At 61.1% G+C, this 27604-nt stretch overlaps 3 non-coding genes across 3 annotated transcripts; all 3 read right to left on the reverse strand.

Moving 5' to 3' along the window:
- On the reverse strand, positions 1–119 carry LOC131862207 (5S ribosomal RNA). Its single transcript, XR_009361224.1, has one exon. It is a non-coding gene; the product is annotated as a 5S ribosomal RNA (ribosomal RNA).
- Positions 120–7923: 7804 nt separating this feature from the next.
- On the reverse strand, positions 7924–8042 carry LOC131862218 (5S ribosomal RNA). Its single transcript, XR_009361235.1, has one exon. It is a non-coding gene; the product is annotated as a 5S ribosomal RNA (ribosomal RNA).
- A 7805-nt stretch (positions 8043–15847) lies between these two features.
- Positions 15848–15966, reverse strand: LOC131862281 (5S ribosomal RNA). Its single transcript, XR_009361297.1, has one exon. It is a non-coding gene; the product is annotated as a 5S ribosomal RNA (ribosomal RNA).
- Positions 15967–27604: the final 11638 nt, after the last annotated feature.

Raw genomic sequence — 27604 nt, forward strand, 5'->3', positions numbered from 1 at the left:
AGGGTGCAACACCGGGACTTCCCGGGAGGTCACCCATCCCAGTACTACTCCGGCCCAAGCGCGCTTAACTGCGGAGTTCTGATGGGATCCGGTGCACTAACGCTGGTATGATCGCACCCGTTATGAGCTTGTCGCAGTGTGTACTTAGCAAACCGCGACCCACGTGCGAATCCACCCCGGCCACCCACCCCCGTCGAGGTGCACACCCTCCCTCGCGAAGTGCGCCCCGTTCGCCAAGTGTGAGCCCTGCCCGGGTGCGCGCACCTTGCTAGGGCGTCGGGTGTGCACCCGGCCCGGCCTACGTGCGTGCACCTGGAGGGGGCGTCGTGTGCGTGCAGTGTCCCGTCTGCAACGCGGTGCCCACACACCACCTCGGGCGCAACGACCTGCGCTCACATGTGGGCCGAGTGCACCTTGGTGCATGTTCGGGGCGCCTCGGGTGCACGCTCGATCTTGCCCCGGTGCACCAAGGCGCTCGGTTTGCCCCGGGTGCGCACTTGGTGCAAGGTGGGCACCCAAAATAGGGATCAAGCACCAAAACACAAGTTTCGGGATGCAAAATGGGACCCAAGGACCACAAATGCGTTCCAAGACCCATGATGGGTCCACGAGAACAAAAATGTGTTCCGAGACTTAATAAACAAATATTGGGTTTTAGGAGAAGAAACATGCTCTGATGCCCAAAACGAGAATCGACCCCGAAAAGGCCACAGGCCAAAAGTGGGATGCGAGACAAAAAAAAATGGGACCCGAGGACCAAAATTGGGTTCCCAGGTCGAAGACAGGGCAACCGGACAAGAAACGACCTCTAAGGCTCGAAATGAGTCCCGACGACTAAAACTTGACAAGAAGCACCCATCAGGCACCCAACTCGACACCCATGGGATGCCGACCCACCCGGGCTTCCACCTAGCACACCTTGGCACCCACCCACCCTCGCACCCAACCTCGCACCCAACTTAGCACCTTTGAACCCACATTGGCACTCACCCTGACCCTGGCACCTTGGAACCCACATTGGCACTCACCTTGACCCTGGCACCCACCTTTGCACTCACCTTGGGACCCACCCTGGCTCCCACCTCGGCACCCACCCAGACACCCACCTTGGTTCCTTGGCACCCACCTTGGATCCTTGGCACCCACCCCGACACCCACCTTGGCACGCAACTTGGCTACTTGCCACCCACCTTGGCTCCTTGACGCCCACCCCGACAACCACCCCGTGACCTACCCTGGCTAGGGTTGGTGCACACCCACCCTGGTGCCCACCTTGGCACCCACCCTATGACCCACCTTGGCACGCACCTTAGTACCCACCCCGTTACCCACCCTAGGACCCACCCCGTGACCCACCTTGGCCAGGGTGGGTGCCTTGGTGCGCACAACTTGCCTGGGCTGCACACCAGGGCGGGCTCAAGATGGCACCCGCGTTCCGTTTTTTTCACTATCTTTCAAAACGGAAATTTTAAAATCTCATTTTTTTCTTTTTTTTGCCTTTTCTGGAAATTAGTGAAGGCAGCGCATCAAAGGTGCGCAATGCTGGTGCGAACCCGGGAGCGCTCCGATGTGTGCTCCAAGGTGCGGCGTGCACGAAGTTCGAGCCCGGTTTGCCCCGGGTGCGCACCTCGCGTGCACCTTCGCCGGGGTGAGCACCTTGGCTGGGTTGCGCGCCCTGGTGCGTACCAAGGAGCGCTCTGAAGTGTGCTCCAAGGTGCGGCGTGCACGAAGTCGGAGCCCGGTTTGCCCCGGGTGTGCACCTCGGGTGCGCACCTCGCGTGCACCTTCGCTGCGGTGGGCACCTTGGCTGGGTTGCGCGCCTTGGTGGGCACCATGCAGTGCACGAAGTCGGAGCCCGGTTTGCCCCGGGCGCGCACCTCCGCCAGGGTGGGCACCTTGGTGCGCACAACTTGCCTGGGCTGCGCACCAGGAAGGGCTCAAGATGGCACCCGCGTTCCGTTTTTTTCACTATCTTTCAGAACGGAAATTTTAAAATATCGTTTTTTTTTGCCTTTTCTGGAAATTAGTGAAGGCAGCGCATCAAAGGTGCGCAACGCTGGTGCGAACCTGGGAGCGCTCCGATGTGTGCTCCAAGGTGCGGCGTGCACGAAGTCGGAGCCCGGTTTGCCCCGGGTGCGCCCTGGTGGGCACCATGGTGCGCACCAAGGAGCGCTCCGAAGTGTGCTCCAAGGTGCGGCCTGCACGAAGTCGGAGCCCGGTTTGCCCCGGGTGTGCACCTCGGGTGGGCACCTTGGTGCGCATGCCTTGCCTGGGCTGCGCACCAGGGCGGGCTCAAGATGGCACCCGCGTTCCTTTTTTTTCACTATCTTTCAAAACGGAAATTTTAAAATCTCATTTTTTTTTGCCTTTTTCTGGAAATTAGTGAAGGCAGCGCATCAAAGGTGCGCACCTCGCTGCCCACCACGGTGCGCAACGCCGGTGGGCACCCGGGAGTGCTTCGAAGTGTGCTCCAAGGTGCTGCGTGCACGTTGTCGGAGCCCGGTTTGCCCCGGGTGCGCACCTCGCGTGCACCTTCGTCGGGGTGGGCACCTTGGCTTGGTTTGCCCCGGCTGCGCTCCGAAGCGGGGTTATTGGAGCGCCGCCTCTTTTTTTGTCGGAGCGTTTGGTGGGGTTTCTCGCATTGGCTCTTCCGAGGCCCGGTTGCCACCCTGGCGCGCACGAAGTCGGAAGTAGGGTTAATTGCCCGGGTGCGCACCTTTGCCAGGGTGGCACCTTACCTGGGCTGCGCACCAGGGCGGGCTCAAGATGGCACGCGCGTTCTGTTTTTTTCACTATCTTTCAAAACGGAAATTTTAAAATCTCCTTTTTTTTTTGCCTTTTCTGGAAATTAGTGAAGGCAGCGCATCAAAGGTGCGCACCTCGCTGCCCACCTTGGTGTGCTCTGAGGTGCGCACCCGGGAGCGCTACGAAGTGTGCTCCAAGGTGCGGCGTGCACGTTGTCGGAGCCCGGTTTGCCCCGGGTGCGCACCTCGCCTGCACCTTGGCCGGGGTGGGCACCTTGGCTGGGTTTGCCCAGGGTGCGCTCCGAAGCGGGGTTACTGGAGCGCCCCCTCTTTTTTTGTCAGAGAGTTTGGTGGGGTTTCTCGCATTGGCTCTTCCCAGGCCCGGTTGTTGGGTGCGCTCCCACCCTGGCGCGCGCGAAGTTGGAAGTTGGGTTAATTGCCCGGGCGCGCACCTTCGCCAGGGTGGGCACCTTGGTGCGCAAACCTTGGCTGGGCTGCGCACCAGGGCGGGCTCAAGATGGCACCAGCATTCCCTTTTTCTCACTATCTTTCAAAACGGAAATTTTAAAATCTCGTTTTTTTTTTGCCTTTTATGGAAATTAGTGAAGGCATCGCATCAAAGGTGCGCACCTCGCTGCCCACCTTGGTGTGCTCCGAGGTGCCCACCACGGTGCGCAACGCCGGTGCGAACCCGGGAGCGCCCCGATGTGTGCTCCAAGGTGCGGCGTGCACGAAGTCGGACCCCGGTTTGCCCCGGGTGCGCACCTCGCGTGCACCTTGGTGCGCACACCTTGGCTGGGTTGCGCGGCCTGGTGGGCACCATGGTGCGCACCAAGGAGCGCTCCGAAGTGTGCTCCAAGGTGCGGCGTGCACGAAGTCGGAGCCCGGTTTGCCCCGGGTGCGCACCTTCGCCGCGGTGGGCACCATGGCGTGCACGAAGTCGGAGCCCGGTTTGCCCCGGGTGCGCACCTCGCGTGCACCTTCGCCGGGGTGGGCACCTCGGCTGGGTTGCGCGCCCTGGTGCGCACCAAGGAGCGCTCTGAAGTGTGCTCCAAGGTGCGGCGTGCACGAAGTCGGAGCCCGGTTTGCCCCGGGTGTGCACCTCGCGTGCACCTTCGCTGCGGTGGGCACCTTGGCTGGGTTGCGCGCCTTGGTGGGCACCATGCAGTGCACGAAGTCGGAGCCCGGTTTGCCCCGGGCGCGCACCTCCGCCAGGGTGGGCACCTTGGTGCGCACAACTTGCCTGGGCTGCGCACCAGGAAGGGCTCAAGATGGCACCCGCGTTCCGTTTTTTTCACTATCTTTCAGAACGGAAATTTTAAAATATCGTTTTTTTTTGCCTTTTCTGGAAATTAGTGAAGGCAGCGCATCAAAGGTGCGCAACGCTGGTGCGAACCTGGGAGCGCTCCGATGTGTGCTCCAAGGTGCGGCGTGCACGAAGTCGGACCCCGGTTTGCCCCGGGTGCGCACCTCGCGTGCACCTTGGTGCGCACACCTTGGCTGGGTTGCGCGCCCTGGTGGGCACCATGGTGCGCACCAAGGAGCGCTCCGAAGTGTGCTCCAAGGTGCGGCGTGCACGAAGTCGGAGCCCGGTTTGCCCCGGGTGCGCACCTCGCGTGCACCTTCGCCGCGGTGGGCACCATGGCGTGCACGAAGTCGGAGCCCGGTTTGCCCCGGGTGCGCACCTCGCGTGCACCTTCGCCGGGGTGGGCACCTTGGTGTGCAGACCTTGGCTGGGTTGCGCGCCCTGGTGGGCACCATGGTGCGCACCAAGGAGCGCTCCGAAGTGTGCTCCAAGGTGCGGCCTGCACGAAGTCGGAGCCCGGTTTGCCCCGCGTGTGCACCTCGGGTGGGCACCTTGGTGCGCATGCCTTGCCTGGGCTGCGCACCAGGGCGGGCTCAAGATGGCACCCGCGTTCCTTTTTTTTCACTATCTTTCAAAACGGAAATTTTAAAATCTCATTTTTGTTTGCCTTTTTCTGGAAATTAGTGAAGGCAGCGCATCAAAGGTGCGCACCTCGCTGCCCACCACGGTGCGCAACGCCGGTGGGCACCCGGGAGTGCTTCGAAGTGTGCTCCAAGGTGCTGCGTGCACGTTGTCGGAGCCCGGTTTGCCCCGGGTGCGCACCTCGCGTGCACCTTCGTCGGGGTGGGCACCTTGGCTGGGTTTGCCCCGGCTGCGCTCCGAAGCGGGGTTATTGGAGCGCCGCCTCTTTTTTTGTCGGAGCGTTTGGTGGGGTTTCTCGCATTGGCTCTTCCGAGGCCCGGTTGCCACCCTGGCGCGCACGAAGTCGGAAGTAGGGTTAATTGCCCGGGTGCGCACCTTTGCCAGGGTGGGCACCTTACCTGGGCTGCGCACCAGGGCGGGCTCAAGATGGCACGCGCGTTCCGTTTTTTTCACTATCTTTCAAAACGGAAATTTTAAAATCTCCTTTTTTTTTTGCCTTTTCTGGAAATTAGTGAAGGCAGCGCATCAAAGGTGCGCACCTCGCTGCCCACCTTGGTGTGCTCTGAGGTGCGCACCCGGGAGCGCTACGAAGTGTGCTCCAAGGTGCGGCGTGCACGTTGTCGGAGCCCGGTTTGCCCCGGGTGCGCACCTCGCCTGCACCTTGGCCGGGGTGGGCACCTTGGCTGGGTTTGCCCAGGGTGCGCTCCGAAGCGGGGTTACTGGAGCGCCCCCTCTTTTTTTGTCAGAGCGTTTGGTGGGGTTTCTCGCATTGGCTCTTCCCAGGCCCGGTTGTTGGGTGCGCTCCCACCCTGGCGCGCGCGAAGTTGGAAGTTGGGTTAATTGCCCGGGCGCGCACCTTCGCCAGGGTGGGCACCTTGGTGCGCACACCTTGGCTGGGCTGCGCACCAGGGCGGGCTCAAGATGGCACCAGCATTCCCTTTTTCTCACTATCTTTCAAAACGGAAATTTTAAAATCTCGTTTTTTTTTTGCCTTTTATGGAAATTAGTGAAGGCATCGCATCAAAGGTGCGCACCTCGCTGCCCACCTTGGTGTGCTCCGAGGTGCCCACCACGGTGCGCAACGCCGGTGCGAACCCGGGAGCGCCCCGATGTGTGCTCCAAGGTGCGGCGTGCACGAAGTCGGACCCCGGTTTGCCCCGGGTGCGCACCTCGCGTGCACCTTGGTGCGCACACCTTGGCTGGGTTGCGCGGCCTGGTGGGCACCATGGTGCGCACCAAGGAGCGCTCCGAAGTGTGCTCCAAGGTGCGGCGTGCACGAAGTCGGAGCCCGGTTTGCCCCGGGTACGCACCTCGCGTGCACCTTCGCCGGGGTGGGCACCTCGGCTGGGTTGCGCGCCCTGGTGCGCACCAAGGAGCGCTCCGAAGTGTGCTCCAAGGTGCGGCGTGCACGAAGTCGGAGCCCGGTTTGCCCCGGGTGCGCACCTTCGCCGCGGTGCGCACCATGGCGTGCACGAAGTCGGAGCCCGGTTTGCCCCGGGTGCGCACCTCGCGTGCACCTTCGGCGGGGTTGCGCGCCCTGGTGGGCACCATGGTGCGCACCAAGGAGCGCTCCGAAGTGTGCTCCAAGGTGCGGCGTGCACGAAGTCGGAGCCCGGTTTGCCCCGGGTGCGCACCTCGCGTGCACCTTCGGCGGGGTTGCGCGCCCTGGTGGGCACCATGGTGCGCACCAAGGAGCGCTCCGAAGTGTGCTCCAAGGTGCGGCGTGCACGAAGTCGGAGCCCGGTTTGCCCCGGGTGCGCACCTCGCGTGCACCTTCGCCGCGGTGGGCACCATGGCGTGCACGAAGTCGGAGCCCGGTTTGCCCCGGGTGCGCACCTCGCGTGCACCTTCGCCGGGGTGGGCACCTCGGCTGGGTTGCGCGCCCTGGTGCGCACCAAGGAGCGCTCCGAAGTGTGCTCCAAGGTGCGGCGTGCACGAAGTCGGAGCCCGGTTTGCCCCGGGTGCGCACCTCGCGTGCACCTTCGCCAGGGTGGGCACCTCGGTGCGCACACCTTCTCAATGTTTTCTTGCCTTTTCTGGAAATTGGTGAAGGCAGCGCATCAAAGGTGCGCACCTCGGTGTGCTCCGAGGTGCGAACCCGAGAGCGCTCCGAGGTGCCCACGAAGTCGAAAGTCGGGTTAATTGCATTGTTTTCCCCGGGTGCGCTCCGAGGTGCGCAACATCGGCGCGCACCAAGGAGGGCTCCGAAGTGTGCTCCAAGGTGCGCACGATGGCGTGCACCTCTGGTGCGCACGATTCGGAGCTCGGTTTGACCGGGGTGCGCACACCTTGGCTGGGTTGCGCACCTTTTGTGCGCTCCAAGGTGCGCACGAAGTCGGAGCTCGGTTTGCCCCGGGTGCGCACCTTCGCCAGGGTGCGCACCTTGATGCGCACGCCTTGGCTGGGCTGCGCACCTTGGTGGGCGCCATGGTGCGCACCTTTCGTGCGCTCCAAGGTGCGCACGAAGTCGGAGCTCGGTTTGCCCCGGGTGCGCACCTTGGTGGGCGCCATGGTGCACTCCGAGGTGCCCAAGATTGGTGCGCACCAAGGAGCGCTCCGAAGTGCGCTCCAAGGTGCGCGCGAAGTCGAAAGTTGGGTTAATTGTCCGGTTTGCCTCGGGTGCGCACCTTGCGTGCACCTTCGCCAGGGTGGGCGCCTTGGTGCGCACACCTTGGCTGGGCTGCGCACACCTTGGCACCCGCGTTTCCTTCATTTTAAATTTTTTTTTTTTACAATCTCTCAAGTGGGAAATTCTATAATCTCAACTTTTTTTGCCTTTTCAGGAAACTTTTGAATGGAGCGCATCATTGGTGCGCTCCGAAGTGTGCTCCAAAGCTCTCTCCAGCTGCGTGCACCTGCCCCGGCCGCGCACCCGGCCCCGCCCAGCTTCGCTCACCTGTCCCGGGCGTCTGGTGCGGAACCTTAGAGTAAGAAACATCACCGTGCACCTTGGCCAACGTGCGCGACTCGACCGAGCGCGCACTGGCCGAGGTGCACACCGATTTCACCTGGGTGCGCGCGCAGCACCTCGGGCGCACCGGGGTGCGCGCACAACGCCCGGGTTGCACCGTGGCCTGTGTGCTCGGGGCGCCTCGGGTGCGCGCTCGGTGTCGCCCCCGCGCGCGCGGTAGTGCGGGCAGCGCACCCCGGCCCGGCCCGGCCCCGACGAGAACGCAAACGGGCAAAAGGTTTATTCAAATAGCATTGCGACGCCCGGCGAAAAACTAAAAAAGGGTGCAACACCGGGACTTCCCGAGAGGTCACCCATCCCAGTACTACTCCGGCCCAAGCGCGCTTAACTGCGGAGTTCTGATGGGATCCGGTGCACTAACGCTGGTATGATCGCACCCGTTATGAGCTTGTCGCAGTGTGTACTTAGCAAACCGCGACCCACGTGCGAATCCACCCCGGCCACCCACCCCCGTCGAGGTGCACACCCTCCCTCGCGAAGTGCGCCCCGTTCGCCAAGTGTGAGCCCTGCCCGGGTGCGCGCACCTTGCTAGGGCGTCGGGTGTGCACCCGGCCCGGCCTACGTGCGTGCACCTGGAGGGGGCGTCGTGTGCGTGCAGTGTCCCGTCTGCAACGCGGTGCCCACACACCACCTCGGGCGCAACGACCTGCGCTCACATGTGGGCCGAGTGCACCTTGGTGCATGTTCGGGGCGCCTCGGGTGCACGCTCGATCTTGCCCCGGTGCACCAAGGCGCTCGGTTTGCCCCGGGTGCGCACTTGGTGCAAGGTGGGCACCCAAAATAGGGATCAAGCACCAAAACACAAGTTTCGGGATGCAAAATGGGACCCAAGGACCACAAATGCGTTCCAAGACCCATGATGGGTCCACGAGAACAAAAATGTGTTCCGAGACTTAATAAACAAATATTGGGTTTTAGGAGAAGAAACATGCTCTGATGCCCAAAACGAGAATCGACCCCGAAAAGGCCACAGGCCAAAAGTGGGATGCGAGACAAAAAAAAATGGGACCCGAGGACCAAAATTGGGTTCCCAGGTCGAAGACAGGGCAACCGGACAAGAAACGACCTCTAAGGCTCGAAATGAGTCCCGACGACTAAAACTTGACAAGAAGCACCCATCAGGCACCCAACTCGACACCCATGGGATGCCGACCCACCCGGGCTTCCACCTAGCACACCTTGGCACCCACCCACCCTCGCACCCAACCTCGCACCCAACTTAGCACCTTTGAACCCACATTGGCACTCACCCTGACCCTGGCACCTTGGAACCCACATTGGCACTCACCTTGACCCTGGCACCCACCTTTGCACTCACCTTGGGACCCACCCTGGCTCCCACCTCGGCACCCACCCAGACACCCACCTTGGTTCCTTGGCACCCACCTTGGATCCTTGGCACCCACCCCGACACCCACCTTGGCACGCAACTTGGCTACTTGCCACCCACCTTGGCTCCTTGACGCCCACCCCGACAACCACCCCGTGACCTACCCTGGCTAGGGTTGGTGCACACCCACCCTGGTGCCCACCTTGGCACCCACCCTATGACCCACCTTGGCACGCACCTTAGTACCCACCCCGTTACCCACCCTAGGACCCACCCCGTGACCCACCTTGGCCAGGGTGGGTGCCTTGGTGCGCACAACTTGCCTGGGCTGCACACCAGGGCGGGCTCAAGATGGCACCCGCGTTCCGTTTTTTTCACTATCTTTCAAAACGGAAATTTTAAAATCTCATTTTTTTCTTTTTTTTGCCTTTTCTGGAAATTAGTGAAGGCAGCGCATCAAAGGTGCGCAATGCTGGTGCGAACCCGGGAGCGCTCCGATGTGTGCTCCAAGGTGCGGCGTGCACGAAGTCCGAGCCCGGTTTGCCCCGGGTGCGCACCTCGCGTGCACCTTCGCCGGGGTGAGCACCTTGGCTGGGTTGCGCGCCCTGGTGCGTACCAAGGAGCGCTCTGAAGTGTGCTCCAAGGTGCGGCGTGCACGAAGTCGGAGCCCGGTTTGCCCCGGGTGTGCACCTCAGGTGCGCACCTCGCGTGCACCTTCGCTGCGGTGGGCACCTTGGCTGGGTTGCGCGCCTTGGTGGGCACCATGCAGTGCACGAAGTCGGAGCCCGGTTTGCCCCGGGCGCGCACCTCCGCCAGGGTGGGCACCTTGGTGCGCACAACTTGCCTGGGCTGCGCATCAGGAAGGGCTCAAGATGGCACCCGCGTTCCGTTTTTTTCACTATCTTTCAGAACGGAAATTTTAAAATATCGTTTTTTTTTGCCTTTTCTGGAAATTAGTGAAGGCAGCGCATCAAAGGTGCGCAACGCTGGTGCGAACCTGGGAGCGCTCCGATGTGTGCTCCAAGGTGCGGCGTGCACGAAGTCGGAGCCCGGTTTGCCCCGGGTGCGCCCTGGTGGGCACCATGGTGCGCACCAAGGAGCGCTCCGAAGTGTGCTCCAAGGTGCGGCCTGCACGAAGTCGGAGCCCGGTTTGCCCCGGGTGTGCACCTCGGGTGGGCACCTTGGTGCGCATGCCTTGCCTGGGCTGCGCACCAGGGCGGGCTCAAGATGGCACCCGCGTTCCTTTTTTTTCACTATCTTTCAAAACGGAAATTTTAAAATCTCATTTTTTTTTGCCTTTTTCTGGAAATTAGTGAAGGCAGCGCATCAAAGGTGCGCACCTCGCTGCCCACCACGGTGCGCAACGCCGGTGGGCACCCGGGAGTGCTTCGAAGTGTGCTCCAAGGTGCTGCGTGCACGTTGTCGGAGCCCGGTTTGCCCCGGGTGCGCACCTCGCGTGCACCTTCGTCGGGGTGGGCACCTTGGCTTGGTTTGCCCCGGCTGCGCTCCGAAGCGGGGTTATTGGAGCGCCGCCTCTTTTTTTGTCGGAGCGTTTGGTGGGGTTTCTCGCATTGGCTCTTCCGAGGCCCGGTTGCCACCCTGGCGCGCACGAAGTCGGAAGTAGGGTTAATTGCCCGGGTGCGCACCTTTGCCAGGGTGGCACCTTACCTGGGCTGCGCACCAGGGCGGGCTCAAGATGGCACGCGCGTTCCGTTTTTTTCACTATCTTTCAAAACGGAAATTTTAAAATCTCCTTTTTTTTTTGCCTTTTCTGGAAATTAGTGAAGGCAGCGCATCAAAGGTGCGCACCTCGCTGCCCACCTTGGTGTGCTCTGAGGTGCGCACCCGGGAGCGCTACGAAGTGTGCTCCAAGGTGCGGCGTGCACGTTGTCGGAGCCCGGTTTGCCCCGGGTGCGCACCTCGCCTGCACCTTGGCCGGGGTGGGCACCTTGGCTGGGTTTGCCCAGGGTGCGCTCCGAAGCGGGGTTACTGGAGCGCCCCCTCTTTTTTTGTCAGAGAGTTTGGTGGGGTTTCTCGCATTGGCTCTTCCCAGGCCCGGTTGTTGGGTGCGCTCCCACCCTGGCGCGCGCGAAGTTGGAAGTTGGGTTAATTGCCCGGGCGCGCACCTTCGCCAGGGTGGGCACCTTGGTGCGCAAACCTTGGCTGGGCTGCGCACCAGGGCGGGCTCAAGATGGCACCAGCATTCCCTTTTTCTCACTATCTTTCAAAACGGAAATTTTAAAATCTCATTTTTTTTTTGCCTTTTATGGAAATTAGTGAAGGCATCGCATCAAAGGTGCGCACCTCGCTGCCCACCTTGGTGTGCTCCGAGGTGCCCACCACGGTGCGCAACGCCGGTGCGAACCCGGGAGCGCCCCGATGTGTGCTCCAAGGTGCGGCGTGCACGAAGTCGGACCCCGGTTTGCCCCGGGTGCGCACCTCGCGTGCACCTTGGTGCGCACACCTTGGCTGGGTTGCGCGGCCTGGTGGGCACCATGGTGCGCACCAAGGAGCGCTCCGAAGTGTGCTCCAAGGTGCGGCGTGCACGAAGTCGGAGCCCGGTTTGCCCCGGGTGCGCACCTTCGCCGCGGTGGGCACCATGGCGTGCACGAAGTCGGAGCCCGGTTTGCCCCGGGTGCGCACCTCGCGTGCACCTTCGCCGGGGTGGGCACCTCGGCTGGGTTGCGCGCCCTGGTGCGCACCAAGGAGCGCTCTGAAGTGTGCTCCAAGGTGCGGCGTGCACGAAGTCGGAGCCCGGTTTGCCCCGGGTGTGCACCTCGCGTGCACCTTCGCTGCGGTGGGCACCTTGGCTGGGTTGCGCGCCTTGGTGGGCACCATGCAGTGCACGAAGTCGGAGCCCGGTTTGCCCCGGGCGCGCACCTCCGCCAGGGTGGGCACCTTGGTGCGCACAACTTGCCTGGGCTGCGCACCAGGAAGGGCTCAAGATGGCACCCGCGTTCCGTTTTTTTCACTATCTTTCAGAACGGAAATTTTAAAATATCGTTTTTTTTTGCCTTTTCTGGAAATTAGTGAAGGCAGCGCATCAAAGGTGCGCAACGCTGGTGCGAACCTGGGAGCGCTCCGATGTGTGCTCCAAGGTGCGGCGTGCACGAAGTCGGACCCCGGTTTGCCCCGGGTGCGCACCTCGCGTGCACCTTGGTGCGCACACCTTGGCTGGGTTGCGCGCCCTGGTGGGCACCATGGTGCGCACCAAGGAGCGCTCCGAAGTGTGCTCCAAGGTGCGGCGTGCACGAAGTCGGAGCCCGGTTTGCCCCGGGTGCGCACCTCGCGTGCACCTTCGCCGCGGTGGGCACCATGGCGTGCACGAAGTCGGAGCCCGGTTTGCCCCGGGTGCGCACCTCGCGTGCACCTTCGCCGGGGTGGGCACCTTGGTGTGCAGACCTTGGCTGGGTTGCGCGCCCTGGTGGGCACCATGGTGCGCACCAAGGAGCGCTCCGAAGTGTGCTCCAAGGTGCGGCCTGCACGAAGTCGGAGCCCGGTTTGCCCCGGGTGTGCACCTCGGGTGGGCACCTTGGTGCGCATGCCTTGCCTGGGCTGCGCACCAGGGCGGGCTCAAGATGGCACCCGCGTTCCTTTTTTTTCACTATCTTTCAAAACGGAAATTTTAAAATCTCATTTTTTTTTGCCTTTTTCTGGAAATTAGTGAAGGCAGCGCATCAAAGGTGCGCACCTCGCTGCCCACCACGGTGCGCAACGCCGGTGGGCACCCGGGAGTGCTTCGAAGTGTGCTCCAAGGTGCTGCGTGCACGTTGTCGGAGCCCGGTTTGCCCCGGGTGCGCACCTCGCGTGCACCTTCGTCGGGGTGGGCACCTTGGCTGGGTTTGCCCCGGCTGCGCTCCGAAGCGGGGTTATTGGAGCGCCGCCTCTTTTTTTGTCGGAGCGTTTGGTGGGGTTTCTCGCATTGGCTCTTCCGAGGCCCGGTTGCCACCCTGGCGCGCACGAAGTCGGAAGTAGGGTTAATTGCCCGGGTGCGCACCTTTGCCAGGGTGGGCACCTTACCTGGGCTGCGCACCAGGGCGGGCTCAAGATGGCACGCGCGTTCCGTTTTTTTCACTATCTTTCAAAACGGAAATTTTAAAATCTCCTTTTTTTTTTGCCTTTTCTGGAAATTAGTGAAGGCAGCGCATCAAAGGTGCGCACCTCGCTGCCCACCTTGGTGTGCTCTGAGGTGCGCACCCGGGAGCGCTACGAAGTGTGCTCCAAGGTGCGGCGTGCACGTTGTCGGAGCCCGGTTTGCCCCGGGTGCGCACCTCGCCTGCACCTTGGCCGGGGTGGGCACCTTGGCTGGGTTTGCCCAGGGTGCGCTCCGAAGCGGGGTTACTGGAGCGCCCCCTCTTTTTTTGTCAGAGCGTTTGGTGGGGTTTCTCGCATTGGCTCTTCCCAGGCCCGGTTGTTGGGTGCGCTCCCACCCTGGCGCGCGCGAAGTTGGAAGTTGGGTTAATTGCCCGGGCGCGCACCTTCGCCAGGGTGGGCACCTTGGTGCGCACACCTTGGCTGGGCTGCGCACCAGGGCGGGCTCAAGATGGCACCAGCATTCCCTTTTTCTCACTATCTTTCAAAACGGAAATTTTAAAATCTCGTTTTTTTTTTGCCTTTTATGGAAATTAGTGAAGGCATCGCATCAAAGGTGCGCACCTCGCTGCCCACCTTGGTGTGCTCCGAGGTTCCCACCACGGTGCGCAACGCCGGTGCGAACCCGGGAGCGCCCCGATGTGTGCTCCAAGGTGCGGCGTGCACGAAGTCGGACCCCGGTTTGCCCCGGGTGCGCACCTCGCGTGCACCTTGGTGCGCACACCTTGGCTGGGTTGCGCGGCCTGGTGGGCACCATGGTGCGCACCAAGGAGCGCTCCGAAGTGTGCTCCAAGGTGCGGCGTGCACGAAGTCGGAGCCCGGTTTGCCCCGGGTACGCACCTCGCGTGCACCTTCGCCGGGGTGGGCACCTCGGCTGGGTTGCGCGCCCTGGTGCGCACCAAGGAGCGCTCCGAAGTGTGCTCCAAGGTGCGGCGTGCACGAAGTCGGAGCCCGGTTTGCCCCGGGTGCGCACCTTCGCCGCGGTGCGCACCATGGCGTGCACGAAGTCGGAGCCCGGTTTGCCCCGGGTGCGCACCTCGCGTGCACCTTCGGCGGGGTTGCGCGCCCTGGTGGGCACCATGGTGCGCACCAAGGAGCGCTCCGAAGTGTGCTCCAAGGTGCGGCGTGCACGAAGTCGGAGCCCGGTTTGCCCCGGGTGCGCACCTCGCGTGCACCTTCGGCGGGGTTGCGCGCCCTGGTGGGCACCATGGTGCGCACCAAGGAGCGCTCCGAAGTGTGCTCCAAGGTGCGGCGTGCACGAAGTCGGAGCCCGGTTTGCCCCGGGTGCGCACCTCCCGTGCACCTTCGCCGCGGTGGGCACCATGGCGTGCACGAAGTCGGAGCCCGGTTTGCCCCGGGTGCGCACCTCGCGTGCACCTTCGCCGGGGTGGGCACCTCGACTGGGTTGCGCGCCCTGGTGCGCACCAAGGAGCGCTCCGAAGTGTGCTCCAAGGTGCGGCGTGCACGAAGTCGGAGCCCGGTTTGCCCCGGGTGCGCACCTCGCGTGCACCTTCGCCAGGGTGGGCACCTCGGTGCGCACACCTTCTCAATGTTTTCTTGCCTTTTCTGGAAATTGGTGAAGGCAGCGCATCAAAGGTGCGCACCTCGGTGTGCTCCGAGGTGCGAACCCGAGAGCGCTCCGAGGTGCCCACGAAGTCGAAAGTCGGGTTAATTGCATTGTTTTCCCCGGGTGCGCTCCGAGGTGCGCAACATCGGCGCGCACCAAGGAGGGCTCCGAAGTGTGCTCCAAGGTGCGCACGATGGCGTGCACCTCTGGTGCGCACGATTCGGAGCTCGGTTTGACCGGGGTGCGCACACCTTGGCTGGGTTGCGCACCTTTTGTGCGCTCCAAGGTGCGCACGAAGTCGGAGCTCGGTTTGCCCCGGGTGCGCACCTTCGCCAGGGTGCGCACCTTGATGCGCACGCCTTGGCTGGGCTGCGCACCTTGGTGGGCGCCATGGTGCGCACCTTTCGTGCGCTCCAAGGTGCGCACGAAGTCGGAGCTCGGTTTGCCCCGGGTGCGCACCTTGGTGGGCGCCATGGTGCACTCCGAGGTGCCCAAGATTGGTGCGCACCAAGGAGCGCTCCGAAGTGCGCTCCAAGGTGCGCGCGAAGTCGAAAGTTGGGTTAATTGTCCGGTTTGCCTCGGGTGCGCACCTTGCGTGCACCTTCGCCAGGGTGGGCGCCTTGGTGCGCACACCTTGGCTGGGCTGCGCACACCTTGGCACCCGCGTTTCCTTCATTTTAAATTTTTTTTTTTTACAATCTCTCAAGTGGGAAATTCTATAATCTCAACTTTTTTTGCCTTTTCAGGAAACTTTTGAATGGAGCGCATCATTGGTGCGCTCCGAAGTGTGCTCCAAAGCTCTCTCCAGCTGCGTGCACCTGCCCCGGCCGCGCACCCGGCCCCGCCCAGCTTCGCTCACCTGTCCCGGGCGTCTGGTGCGGAACCTTAGAGTAAGAAACATCACCGTGCACCTTGGCCAACGTGCGCGACTCGACCGAGCGCGCACTGGCCGAGGTGCACACCGATTTCACCTGGGTGCGCGCGCAGCACCTCGGGCGCACCGGGGTGCGCGCACAACGCCCGGGTTGCACCGTGGCCTGTGTGCTCGGGGCGCCTCGGGTGCGCGCTCGGTGTCGCCCCCCGCGCGCGCGGTAGTGCGGGCAGCGCACCCCGGCCCGGCCCGGCCCCGACGAGAACGCAAACGGGCAAAAGGTTTATTCAAATAGCATTGCGACGCCCGGCGAAAAACTAAAAAAGGGTGCAACACCGGGACTTCCCGGGAGGTCACCCATCCCAGTACTACTCCGGCCCAAGCGCGCTTAACTGCGGAGTTCTGATGGGATCCGGTGCACTAATGCTGGTATGATCGCACCCGTTATGAGCTTGTCGCAGTGTGTACTTAGCAAACCGCGACCCACGTGCGAATCCACCCCGGCCACCCACCCCCGTCGAGGTGCACACCCTCCCTCGCGAAGTGCGCCCCGTTCGCCAAGTGTGAGCCCTGCCCGGGTGCGCGCACCTTGCTAGGGCGTCGGGTGTGCACCCGGCCCGGCCTACGTGCGTGCACCTGGAGGGGGCGTCGTGTGCGTGCAGTGTCCCGTCTGCAACGCGGTGCCCACACACCACCTCGGGCGCAACGACCTGCGCTCACATGTGGGCCGAGTGCACCTTGGTGCATGTTCGGGGCGCCTCGGGTGCACGCTCGATCTTGCCCCGGTGCACCAAGGCGCTCGGTTTGCCCCGGGTGCGCACTTGGTGCAAGGTGGGCACCCAAAATAGGGATCAAGCACCAAAACACAAGTTTCGGGATGCAAAATGGGACCCAAGGACCACAAATGCGTTCCAAGACCCATGATGGGTCCACGAGAACAAAAATGTGTTCCGAGACTTAATAAACAAATATTGGGTTTTAGGAGAAGAAACATGCTCTGATGCCCAAAACGAGAATCGACCCCGAAAAGGCCACAGGCCAAAAGTGGGATGCGAGACAAAAAAAAATGGGACCCGAGGACCAAAATTGGGTTCCCAGGTCGAAGACAGGGCAACCGGACAAGAAACGACCTCTAAGGCTCGAAATGAGTCCCGACGACTAAAACTTGACAAGAAGCACCCATCAGGCACCCAACTCGACACCCATGGGATGCCGACCCACCCGGGCTTCCACCTAGCACACCTTGGCACCCACCCACCCTCGCACCCAACCTCGCACCCAACTTAGCACCTTTGAACCCACATTGGCACTCACCCTGACCCTGGCACCTTGGAACCCACATTGGCACTCACCTTGACCCTGGCACCCACCTTTGCACTCACCTTGGGACCCACCCTGGCTCCCACCTCGGCACCCACCCAGACACCCACCTTGGTTCCTTGGCACCCACCTTGGATCCTTGGCACCCACCCCGACACCCACCTTGGCACGCAACTTGGCTACTTGCCACCCACCTTGGCTCCTTGACGCCCACCCCGACAACCACCCCGTGACCTACCCTGGCTAGGGTTGGTGCACACCCACCCTGGTGCCCACCTTGGCACCCACCCTATGACCCACCTTGGCACGCACCTTAGTACCCACCCCGTTACCCACCCTAGGACCCACCCCGTGACCCACCTTGGCCAGGGTGGGTGCACCCACCCTGGTGCCCACCTTGGCACCCACCCATCCTAGCACCCAGCCTGTGACCGGGCTTGGAACCCAACCTTGCACCCGCACCCGTCTTGGCCAGTGTGGGTGCGCACCCATCCTGGCACCCACGTTGTGACACACCCTTTAACCCACGCACCCTAGCACCCACGTTGGCACCCACCTTGGAACCCAACCTAGCAACTTGGCACCCACCCCGTGACCCACCTTGGCATCCACCATAGCAGTCGCCGACTTGGCACCCACCTCGGCACCCACCTTGACACTTGTGGACCCACCTTGCCACTCACCCTAGCATCGACCCATCCTAGCACCCACCCTGGCACCTTTGCACCCTAGCACTCACCCATCCTAGCACCTAACCTGTGACCCACCTTGACACTCACCCTCGCACCCACCTTGGAACCCAACCTAGCACCCACCCACCCTGACACCAACCCTAGCACCTACCCACCCTTGCACCCACCCTGTGACCCATCTTGGCACCCACCCATCCTACCACTCAACCTATCACCCACCTTCTCACCCACCTTGGCATCCACCTTAGCACCCACCCACACTGGCACCTTGGCACCCACCTCGGGCAAGGTGGGTGCACACCCACCCTGGCACCCAATTTAGAACCCACCGAGCATGTTACCCACCTTGGCACCCACATTGCAGCCCACCCTAGTACCCACCCTATGACCCACATTGGCATCCACACCCTAGCACCCAGGCACCTCGACACCCGCCTTGACACCCACCCTAGCACTGAACCTGTGACCCACCTTGGAACTCACCCTAGAACCCACCCACCCTGTGAACCACCTTGGCATCCACCTTAGCACCCACCCACCTTGGCACCCACTCTAGCACTCACCCATCCTAACACCCAACTTGTTACCCACCTTGGCACCCGCCCTCGCGTCCACCTTGAAACCCACCCTAGCACCCACCCACGCAGGAGCCCACCTTGGCACCCAACCTAACACCCACGCATCCTGGCACCCAACTTGTGACCCACCTTGGAACCCACCCTAGTACCCACCTTTGAACCCACTATATCACCAACCCACCTTGGCACCCACCCTATGACCCTCTTTGGAATCCACCCTAGCACGCACCCACCCTGGCACCCACCATGGAGCGCACCCTAGCACCCACCCACCTCGGCACGCACCTCAACACCCACCTTGGTGTGCGCACTGCGCCAACCTCTCAAAGACCCTATGTGGTGCGCTCCAAAGTGTACACCTTTGGTGCGCTCCAAGGTGCGCACCTTTGGTGCACACCGAGGTGCACACCAAAGTGTGCACCGAGGTGAGCACCAAAGTGCACTCCAGGGTGCACACCAAGGCGTGCACCTTTGGTGCGGTCAATGCAAACGAATTCGGAAGTTGGGGTCGATGTCCTAATCGCTGCTGCAGACTACACGTATGAGAATCGGACAAATAGCTTTATATAGGGGAGGTGTTGCGTTTGATGGGTCGACTCCCCTGGTTGTGTGCACTGCACCAACTTCAAAGACCCTGTCTTGTTTAAGAAGTCAAAAGTTGGGGTGGATGTCCTAATCATTGCTGCAGTCTACGCATGTATGAGAATCAGACAAATAGCTTATATAGGGGAGGTGTTGCATTCGGTGGGTTGACTCCCCTGGTTGTGCGCACTGCGCCAACCTCAAAGACCCCGCATAGCAGAAGAAGTCGGAAGTCGGATTTTGGTGAGCACCAAGGCGTGCACCTTTGGTGCGGTCAACGCAGACGAATTCAGAAGTTGGGGTGGATGTCCTAATCGTTGTTGCAGGCTACACATGTATGAGAATCAGACAAATAGCTTATATAGGGGAGGTGTTGGGTTTGATGGGTCAACTCCCTTGGTTGTGCGCATTACGCCAACCTCAAAGACCTTGTTTTCGTTAAGAAGTCAAAAGTTGGGGTCAATGTCCTAATGGCTCCTGCAGGCTACACATGTATGAGAATCGGACAAATAGCTTATATAGGGGAGGTGTTGGGTTTGATGGGTCGACTCCCCTGGTTGTGCGCATTACGTCAACCTCAAAGACCTTGTTTTCGTTAAGAAGTCAAAAGTTGGGGTCGATGTCCTAATTGCTCCTGTAGACTACACATGTATGAGAATCAGACAAATAGCTTATATAGGGGAGGTGTTGGGTTTGATGGGTTGACTCCCCTAGTTGTTCGCATTACACCAACCTCAAAGACCTTGTTTTCGTTTAGAAGCCGAAAGTTGGGGTCGATGTCCTAATTGCTCCTGCAGGCTACGCATGTATGAGAATCAGACAAATAGCTTATATAGGGGAGGTGTTGGGTTTGATGGGTCGACTCCCCTGGTTGTGCGCATTGCGCCAACCTCAAAGACCCTGCATTGCGGATGAAGTCGAAAGTCAGAGTTTGGTGTGCTACAAGGTGTGGTCGAAGGTGCTCACCTAGGTGTGCACCTTTGGAGCACAGGAAAAGTGCCCTCCAAAAGTGCGCACCTTTGGAGTGCACAAAAGTGCCCTCCAAAAGTGCGCACCTTTGGAGCGCAGAAAAGTGCCCTCCAAAAAGTGCCCTCCAAAAGTGCGCACCTTTGGAGCGCAGAAAAGTGCCCTCCAAAAAGTGCCCTCCAAAAGTGCGCACCTTTGGAGCGCAGAAAAGTGCCCTCCAAAAAGTGCCCTCCAAAAGTGCGCACCTTTGGAGCGCAGAAAAGTGCCCTCCAAAAAGTGCCCTCCAAAAGTGCGCACCTTTGGAGCGCAGAAAAGTGCCCTCCAAAAAGTGCCCTCCAAAAGTGCGCACCTTTGGAGCGCAGAAAAGTGCCCTCCAAAAAGTGCCCTCCAAAAGTGCGCACCTTTGGAGCGCAGAAAAGTGCCCTCCAAAAAGTGCCCTCCAAAAGTGCGCACCTTTGGAGCGCAGAAAAGTGCCCTCCAAAAAGTGCCCTCCAAAAGTGCGCACCTTTGGAGCGCAGAAAAGTGCCCTCCAAAAAGTGCCCTCCAAAAGTGCGCACCTTTGGAGCGCAGAAAAGTGCCCTCCAAAAGTGCGCACCTTTGGAGCGCACAAAAGTGCCCTCCAAAAGTGCGCACTTTTGGTGCGCACCAAGGCGCTGGTTCGGTCGTTGCAGGCGAGTTCGGAAGTTGGGGTCGATGTCCTGAGCGGAGGTGCAAACTACACAGGTGTCGGAATCGGACAAATAGCTTATATAGGGGAGGTGTATGCTTCGATGGGTCGACTCCCCAGGTTGAGCGCACCGCGCCAACCTCAAAGACCCTACGGTATGGATGAAGTCGGAAGTTGGGTCCGATGACCGATTCGATTAGTAGGTATGCTCATGAGGTCGGAATTTGGGTCCGATGACCTGCCATGTGCAGGAAGGCGAATGTTGACACTGTGCGTTGCAAGGTGCACACCAAGGCGCTGGTGCGGTCTTTTTAGTCGAGTTCGGAAGTTGGGGTCGATGTCCTGATCGGAGGTGCAAGCTACACAGGTGTGGGAATCGGACAAATAGCTTATATAGGGGAGGTGTATGCTTCGTTGGGTCGACTCCCCGGGTTGAGCGCACCGCGCCAACCTCAAAGACCCTACGGTATGGATGAAGTCGGAAGTTGGGTCCGATGACCGATTCGATATGTAGGCATACTCGCGAGGTCGGAATTTGGGTCCGATGACCTGCCACGTGCAGGAAGGCGAATGTTGGCACTGTGCGTTGCAAGGTGCGCACCAAGGCGCTGGTTCGGTCGTTGGAGGCGAGTTCGGAAGTTGGGGTCGATGTCTTGATCGGAGGTGCAAACTACACAGGTGTGGGAATCGGACAAATAGCTTATATAGGGGAGGTGTATGCTTCGTTGGGTCGACTCCCCGGGTTGAGCGCACCGCGCCAACCTCAAAGACCCTACGGTATGGATGAAGTCGGAAGTTGGGTCCGATGACCGATTCGATATGTAGGCATACTCGCGAGGTCGGAATTTGGGTCCGATGACCTGCCATGTGCAGGAAGGCGAATGTTGGGACTGTGCGTCGCAAGGTGCGCACCAAGGCGCTGGTGCCGTCGTTGCAGTCGAGTTCGGAAGTTGGGGTCGATGTCCTGGTCAGAGGTGCAAACTACACAGGTGTGGGAATCGGACAAATAGCTTATATAGGGGAGGTGTATGCTTCGATGGGTCGACTCCCTGGGTTGAGCGCACCGCGCCAACCTCAAAGACCCTACAGTATGGATGAAGTCGGAAGTTGGGTCCGATGACCGATTCGATACGTAGGCATATTGGCGAGGTCTGAATTTGTGTCCGATGACCTGCCATGCGCAGGAAGGCGGAATTTGGGTCCGATGACCGAGTTGATGGCGTGCCATGCGCAGAAAGGCGGAATTTGGGTCCGATGACCGAGTTGATGTTGATGGCCCGCCATGCACAGGAAGGCGGAATTTGGGTCCGATGACCGATTTGAAGGCGTGCCATACGCAAAAAGGCGGAGTTTGGGTCCGATGACCGAGTTGATATTGATGGCCCGCCATGCGCAGGAAGGCGGAATTTGGGTCCGATGACCTGACATACGCATGGAGTCCGACTCGGGGGCCGATGTTCGATTCGATGACTTGCATTGTGGGTAAAGTCGGAAGTTGTGGTCTTTGACCCGATTCGATGACCAGACTTCGGCTGCTTGAGAATCGGACAAATAACTTATATAGGGGAGGTAGTGTTCTCGAGCATCCTCCCCCCGTGCCCGTTTATGTCGATTGATGCTGGTGCTCGACTGGTTGGAGCGCTCGGATGCAAAAATCTTGCACCAGGATTTATCGATTGTGATGGACACGGCAAGTCTCCTGATTGCTATGCAGGAGCTCATCGTGAATCTCTATGCGGCCTTGGTATGGACTCGACCTGCGGAATGGTTCGGCAATGGTAGTCGCTCCAACACGTCCTTGCAATGGCCACAGAGGTGATTCGACTAGAGCTCCAGTCTAGCTTTTGGGTTGCTTGGCGGACTGGTATAGCCGCGATCGAGTTCCGGCCATGAACGTTTTAGATAGCTCTTGGGCTTTCTGGGACGGAAGTCGGAAGTTTGGGCTGTTGTCCGATTTGATGACCATTCTTCGGATGTGTGAGAATCGGACAAATAACTTATATAGGGGACTGTGTTGTCTCACGCAGCCCCCTCCGTGCCCCTCTATCTCGACCGATGTTGGTGCTTGAAAGGGTTGGGATCGCTCGGATTTATAAACGTGCACCACCATTTGTCGAGTGTGAGGGACGCGGCAGGTCTCCTAAATGCTATGCGGGCGCTCTCTGAGAATCTCTATCCGGCCTCGACACAGACTAGTCTTGCTGAATGGTTTGGCACTGGTAGTCGATCCAACACGTCGTTGTTGTGGCCGCCTAGGCGATTCGATTCGAGCCCCCGTCTAGCTTTTGGGTTGCTTGGCGGATTTTGCCCTATCCGCAAGTGAGCTCGGTCCCTAAACGTTCGAGAAACCCGATTGCTATGCGCCGACTCTCTTTCTTGCGAGCCTCCATCTAGCTTTTGGGTCTCTACGGAACGGAAGTCGGAATCTGGGACCGTTGTTTGATTCGACGAGGCAGACTACGGTTGTGCGAGAATCGGACAAATAACTTATATAGGGGAGGTGTTGACTGGAGCATTCTCCCCCGTGCCCCTCTAACTCGACCAATGCTGGCGCTCGAACGGTGGTAGCGCTCGGATTTTCATTGAGCGCCAGCATTGGTCGATTTAGAGGGGCATGCGAGATTCCCGAATGCTATGCGAGGGCTCTAACGGAAATGTCTATTGGTTTCGGTATGGATGCAATTGCGAGTGGTTCGGCAAAGGTAGTCGTTCCGATGCGTCCATGTCGTGGCCAAATCGATAATTCGATTTGAGCCCTCGTATAGCATTTGGGTCTCTCGATGTGATTCCGCATTCCAGTCCCTTTGGGCACTGCTTGAGCCGCATCCCAGGGGGTTCCCTTCCCAATAATCTGCCTCGCAACCCGATTGCTATGCGGTGAGGCTCCTCGGCCGCCTCGGAACTATCTGTGTATCAGACGCATCGCGGGATAAGGGGTTGGCAACGGTAGTCGCCCCAAGCGCGTCCGATGCTTGGACCATTCCGAGGCGGCCCTGAAGCCTCTTCCGTCTAGCCGTTGGGTCCTTCTCGCCGCATCCCTCGCCTCGCACCCCGATTGCTATGCGGTGAGGCTCCTCGGCCGCCTCGGAACTATCTGTGTATCGGACGCGTCGCGGGATAAGGGGTTGTCACTGGTAGTCGCCCCAAGCGCGTCCGATGCTTGGACCATTCCGAGGCGGCCCTGAAGCCTCTTCCGTCTAGCCGTTGGGTCCTTCTCGCCGCATCCCTCGCCTTGCACCCCGATTGCTATGCGGTGAGGCTCCTCGGCCGCCTCGGAACTATCTGTGTATCGGACGCGTCGCGGGATAAGGGGTTGTCACTGGTAGTCGCCCCAAGCGCGTCCGATGCTTGGACCATTCCGAGGCGGCCCTGAAGCCTCTTCCGTCTAGCCGTTGGGTCCTTCTCGCCGCATCCCTCGCCTCGCACCCCGATTGCTATGCGGTGAGGCTCCTCGGCCGCCTCGGAACTATCTGTGTATCGGACGCGTCGCGGGATAAGGGGTTGTCATTGGTAGTCGCCCCAAGCGCGTCCGATGCTTGGACCATTCCGAGGCGGCCCTGAAGCCTCTTCCGTCTAGCCGTTGGGTCCTTCTCGCCGCATCCCTCGCCTCGCACCCCGATTGCTATGCGGTGAGGCTCCTCGGCCGCCTCGGAACTATCTGTGTATCGGACGCGTCGCGGGATAAGGGGTTGTCACTGGTAGTCGCCCCAAGCGCGTCCGATGCTTGGACCATTCCGAGGCGGCCCTGAAGCCTCTTCCGTCTAGCCGTTGGGTCCTTCTCGCCGCATCCCTCGCCTCGCACCCCGATTGCTATGCGGTGAGGCTCCTCGGCCGCCTCGGAACTATCTGTGTATCGGACGCGTCGCGGGATAAGGGGTTGTCACTGGTAGTCGCCCCAAGCGCGTTCGATGCTTGGACCATTCCGAGGCGGCCCTGAAGCCTCTTCCGTCTAGCCGTTGGGTCCTTCTCGCCGCATCCCTCGCCTCGCACCCCGATTGCTATGCGGTGAGGCTCCTCGGCCGCCTTGGAACTATCTGTGTATCGGACGCGTCGCGGGATAAGGGGTTGTCACTGGTAGTCGCCCCAAGCGCGTCCGATGCTTGGACCATTCCGAGGCGGACCCGAAGCCTCTTCCGTCTAGCCGTTGGGTCCTTCTCGCCGCATCCTTCGCCTCGCACCCCGATTGCTATGCGGTGAGGCTCCTCGGCCGCCTCGGAACTATCTGTGTATCGGACGCGTCGCGGGATAAGGGGTTGTCACTGGTAGTCGCCCCAAGCGCGTCCGATGCTTGGACCATTCCGAGGCGGACCCGAAGCCTCTTCCGTCTAGCCGTTGGGTCCTTCTCGCCGCATCCCTCGCCTCGCACCCCGATTGCTATGCGGTGAGGCTCCTCGGCCGCCTTGGAACTATCTGTGTATCGGACGCGTCGCGGGATAAGGGGTTGTCACTGGTAGTCGCCCCAAGCGCGTCCGATGCTTGGACCATTCCGAGGCGGACCCGAAGCCTCTTCCGTCTAGCCGTTGGGTCCTTCTCGCCGCATCCCTCGCCTCGCACCCCGATTGCTATGCGGTGAGGCTCCTCGGCCGCCTTGGAACTATCTGTGTATCGGACGCGTCGCGGGATAAGGGGTTGTCACTGGTAGTCGCCCCAAGCGCGTCCGATGCTTGGACCATTCCGAGGCGGACCCGAAGCCTCTTCCGTCTAGCCGTTGGGTCCTTCTCGCCGCATCCCTCGCCTCGCACCCCGATTGCTATGCGGTGAGGCTCCTCGGCCGCCTTGGAACTATCTGTGTATCGGACGCGTCGCGGGATAAGGGGTTGTCACTGGTAGTCGCCCCAAGCGCGTCCGATGCTTGGACCATTCCGAGGCGGCCCCGAAGCCTCTTCCGTGTAGCCGTTGGGTCCTTCTCGCCGCATCCCTCGCCTCGCACCCCGATTGCTATGCGGTGAGGCTCCTCGGCCGCCTTGGAACTATCTGTGTATCGGACGCGTCGCGGGATAAGGGGTTGTCACTGGTAGTCGCCCCAAGCGCGTCCGATGCTTGGACCATTCCGAGGCGGCCCCGAAGCCTCTTCCGTGTAGCCGTTGGGTCCTTCTCGCCGCATCCCTCGCCTCGCACCCCGATTGCTATGCGGTGAGGCTCCTCGGCCGCCTTGGAACTATCTGTGTATCGGACGCGTCGCGGGATAAGGGGTTGTCACTGGTAGTCGCCCCAAGCGCGTCCGATGCTTGGACCATTCCGAGGCGGACCTGAAGCCTCTTCCCTCTAGCCGTTGGGGCTTTCTCGCCGCATCCCTCGCCTCGCACCCTGATTGCTATGCTGTGAGGCTCCTCGGCCGCCTTGGAACTATCTGTGTATCGGACGCATCGCGGGATAAGGGGTTGGCAGTGGTAGTCGCCCCAAGCGCATCCGATGCTTGGACCATTCCGAGGCGGCCCTGCAGCCTCTTCCGTCTAGCCGTTGGGGCCATCTCGCCGCATCCCCCACCTCGCACCACGATTGCTATGCGGTGAGGCTCCTTGGCCGCCTCGGAACTATCTGTGTATCGGACGCATCGCGGGATAAGGGGTTGTCACTGGTAGTCGCCCCAAGCGCGTCCGATGCTTGGACTATTCCGAGGCGGCCCTGCAGCCTCTTCCGTCTAGCCGTTGGGGCCATCTCGCTGCATCCCCCACCTCCTCGGCCGCCTCGGAACTATCTGTGTATCGGACGCATCGCGGGATAAGGGGTTGGCAGTGGTAGTCGCCCCAAGCGCGTCCGATGCTTGGACTATTCCGAGGCAGCCCTGCAGCCTCTTCCGTCTAGCCTTTGGGGCCATCTCGCCGCATCCCTCGCCTCGCACCCCGATTGCTATGCGGTGAGGCTCCTCGGCCGCCTGGGAACTATCTTCGTATCGGACGCATCGCGGGATAAGGGGTTGTCACTGGTAGTCGCCCCAAGCGCGTCCGATGCTTGGACTATTCCGAGGCGGCCCTGTGGCCTCTTCCGTCTAGCCGTTGGGGCCATCTCGCCGCATCCCCCACCTCGCACCCCGATTGCTATGCGGTGAGGCTCTTCGGCCGCCTTGGAACTATCTTCGTATCGGACGCATCGCGGGATAAGGGGTTGTCACTGGTAGTGGCCCCAAGCGCGTCCGATGCTTGGACTATTCCGAGGCGGCCCTGCAGCCTCTTCCGTCTAGCCGTTGGGGCCATCTCGCCGCATCCCCCACCTCGCACCCCGATTGCTATGCGGTGAGGCTCCTCGGCCGCCTTGGAACTATCTTCGTATCGGACGCATCGCGGGATAAGGGGTTGTCACTGGTAGTCGCCCCAAGCGCGTCCGATGCTTGGACTATTCCGACGCGGCCCTGTGGCCTCTTCCGTCTAGCCGTTGGGGCCATCTCGCCGCATCCCCCACCTCGCACCCCGATTGCTATGCGGTGAGGCTCCTCGGCCGCCTTGGAACCATCTTCGTATCGGACGCATCGCGGGATAGGGGGCTGTCACTGGTAGTCGCCCCAAGCGTGTCCGATGCTTGGACCATTCCTAGGCGGCCCTGAAGCCTCTTCCGTCTAGCCGTTGGGGCCTTCCCGCCCCATCCCTCGCCTCGCACCCCCGATTGCTATGCGGTGAGGCTCCTCGGCCGCCTTGGAACCATCTGTGTATCGGACGCATCGCGGGATAAGGGGTTGGCACTGGCAGTCGCCCCAAGCGCGTCCGATGCTTGGACCATTCCGAGGTGGCCCTGAAGCCTCTTCCGTCTAGCCGTTGGGGCCTTCCCGCCCCATCCCTCGCCTCGCACCCCGATTGATATGCGGTGAGGCTCCTCGGCCGCCTTGGAACTATCTGTGTATCGGACGCATCGCGGGATAAGGGGTTGGCACTGGTAGTCGTCCCAATCGCATCCGATGCTTGGACCATTCCGAGGCGGCCCTGCAGCCTCTTCCGTTTAGCCGTCGGGGCCTTCCCGCCGCATCCCTCGCCTCGCATCCCGATTCCTATGCAGTGAGTCTTCTCGGCCGCCGCGGAACTATACCTGTTATTGCTACTGCATCCTTCGGCTGGTAACCTCCTCTGCCGCCTTGGAACGTTCTCTTTGTCGGACGCGTCGCGGGATAAGGGGTTGGCACTGGTAGTCGCCCCAAGCGCGCCCGATGCATAGACCGCTCCGAGTCGACCTTGCTTTCAGCCTCTCACATGCATAGACCTCTCTGAGTCGACCCTGCAGCCTCTCACGTTTAGCCTTTGGAATCTCGCCTCACAACATGATTGCTATCCTTGATGCATCCCTTGCC

This window comes from Cryptomeria japonica, unplaced genomic scaffold (genome assembly GCF_030272615.1).
Source record: "Cryptomeria japonica unplaced genomic scaffold, Sugi_1.0 HiC_scaffold_40, whole genome shotgun sequence".
Lineage (NCBI taxonomy): Eukaryota > Viridiplantae > Streptophyta > Pinopsida > Cupressales > Cupressaceae > Cryptomeria > Cryptomeria japonica.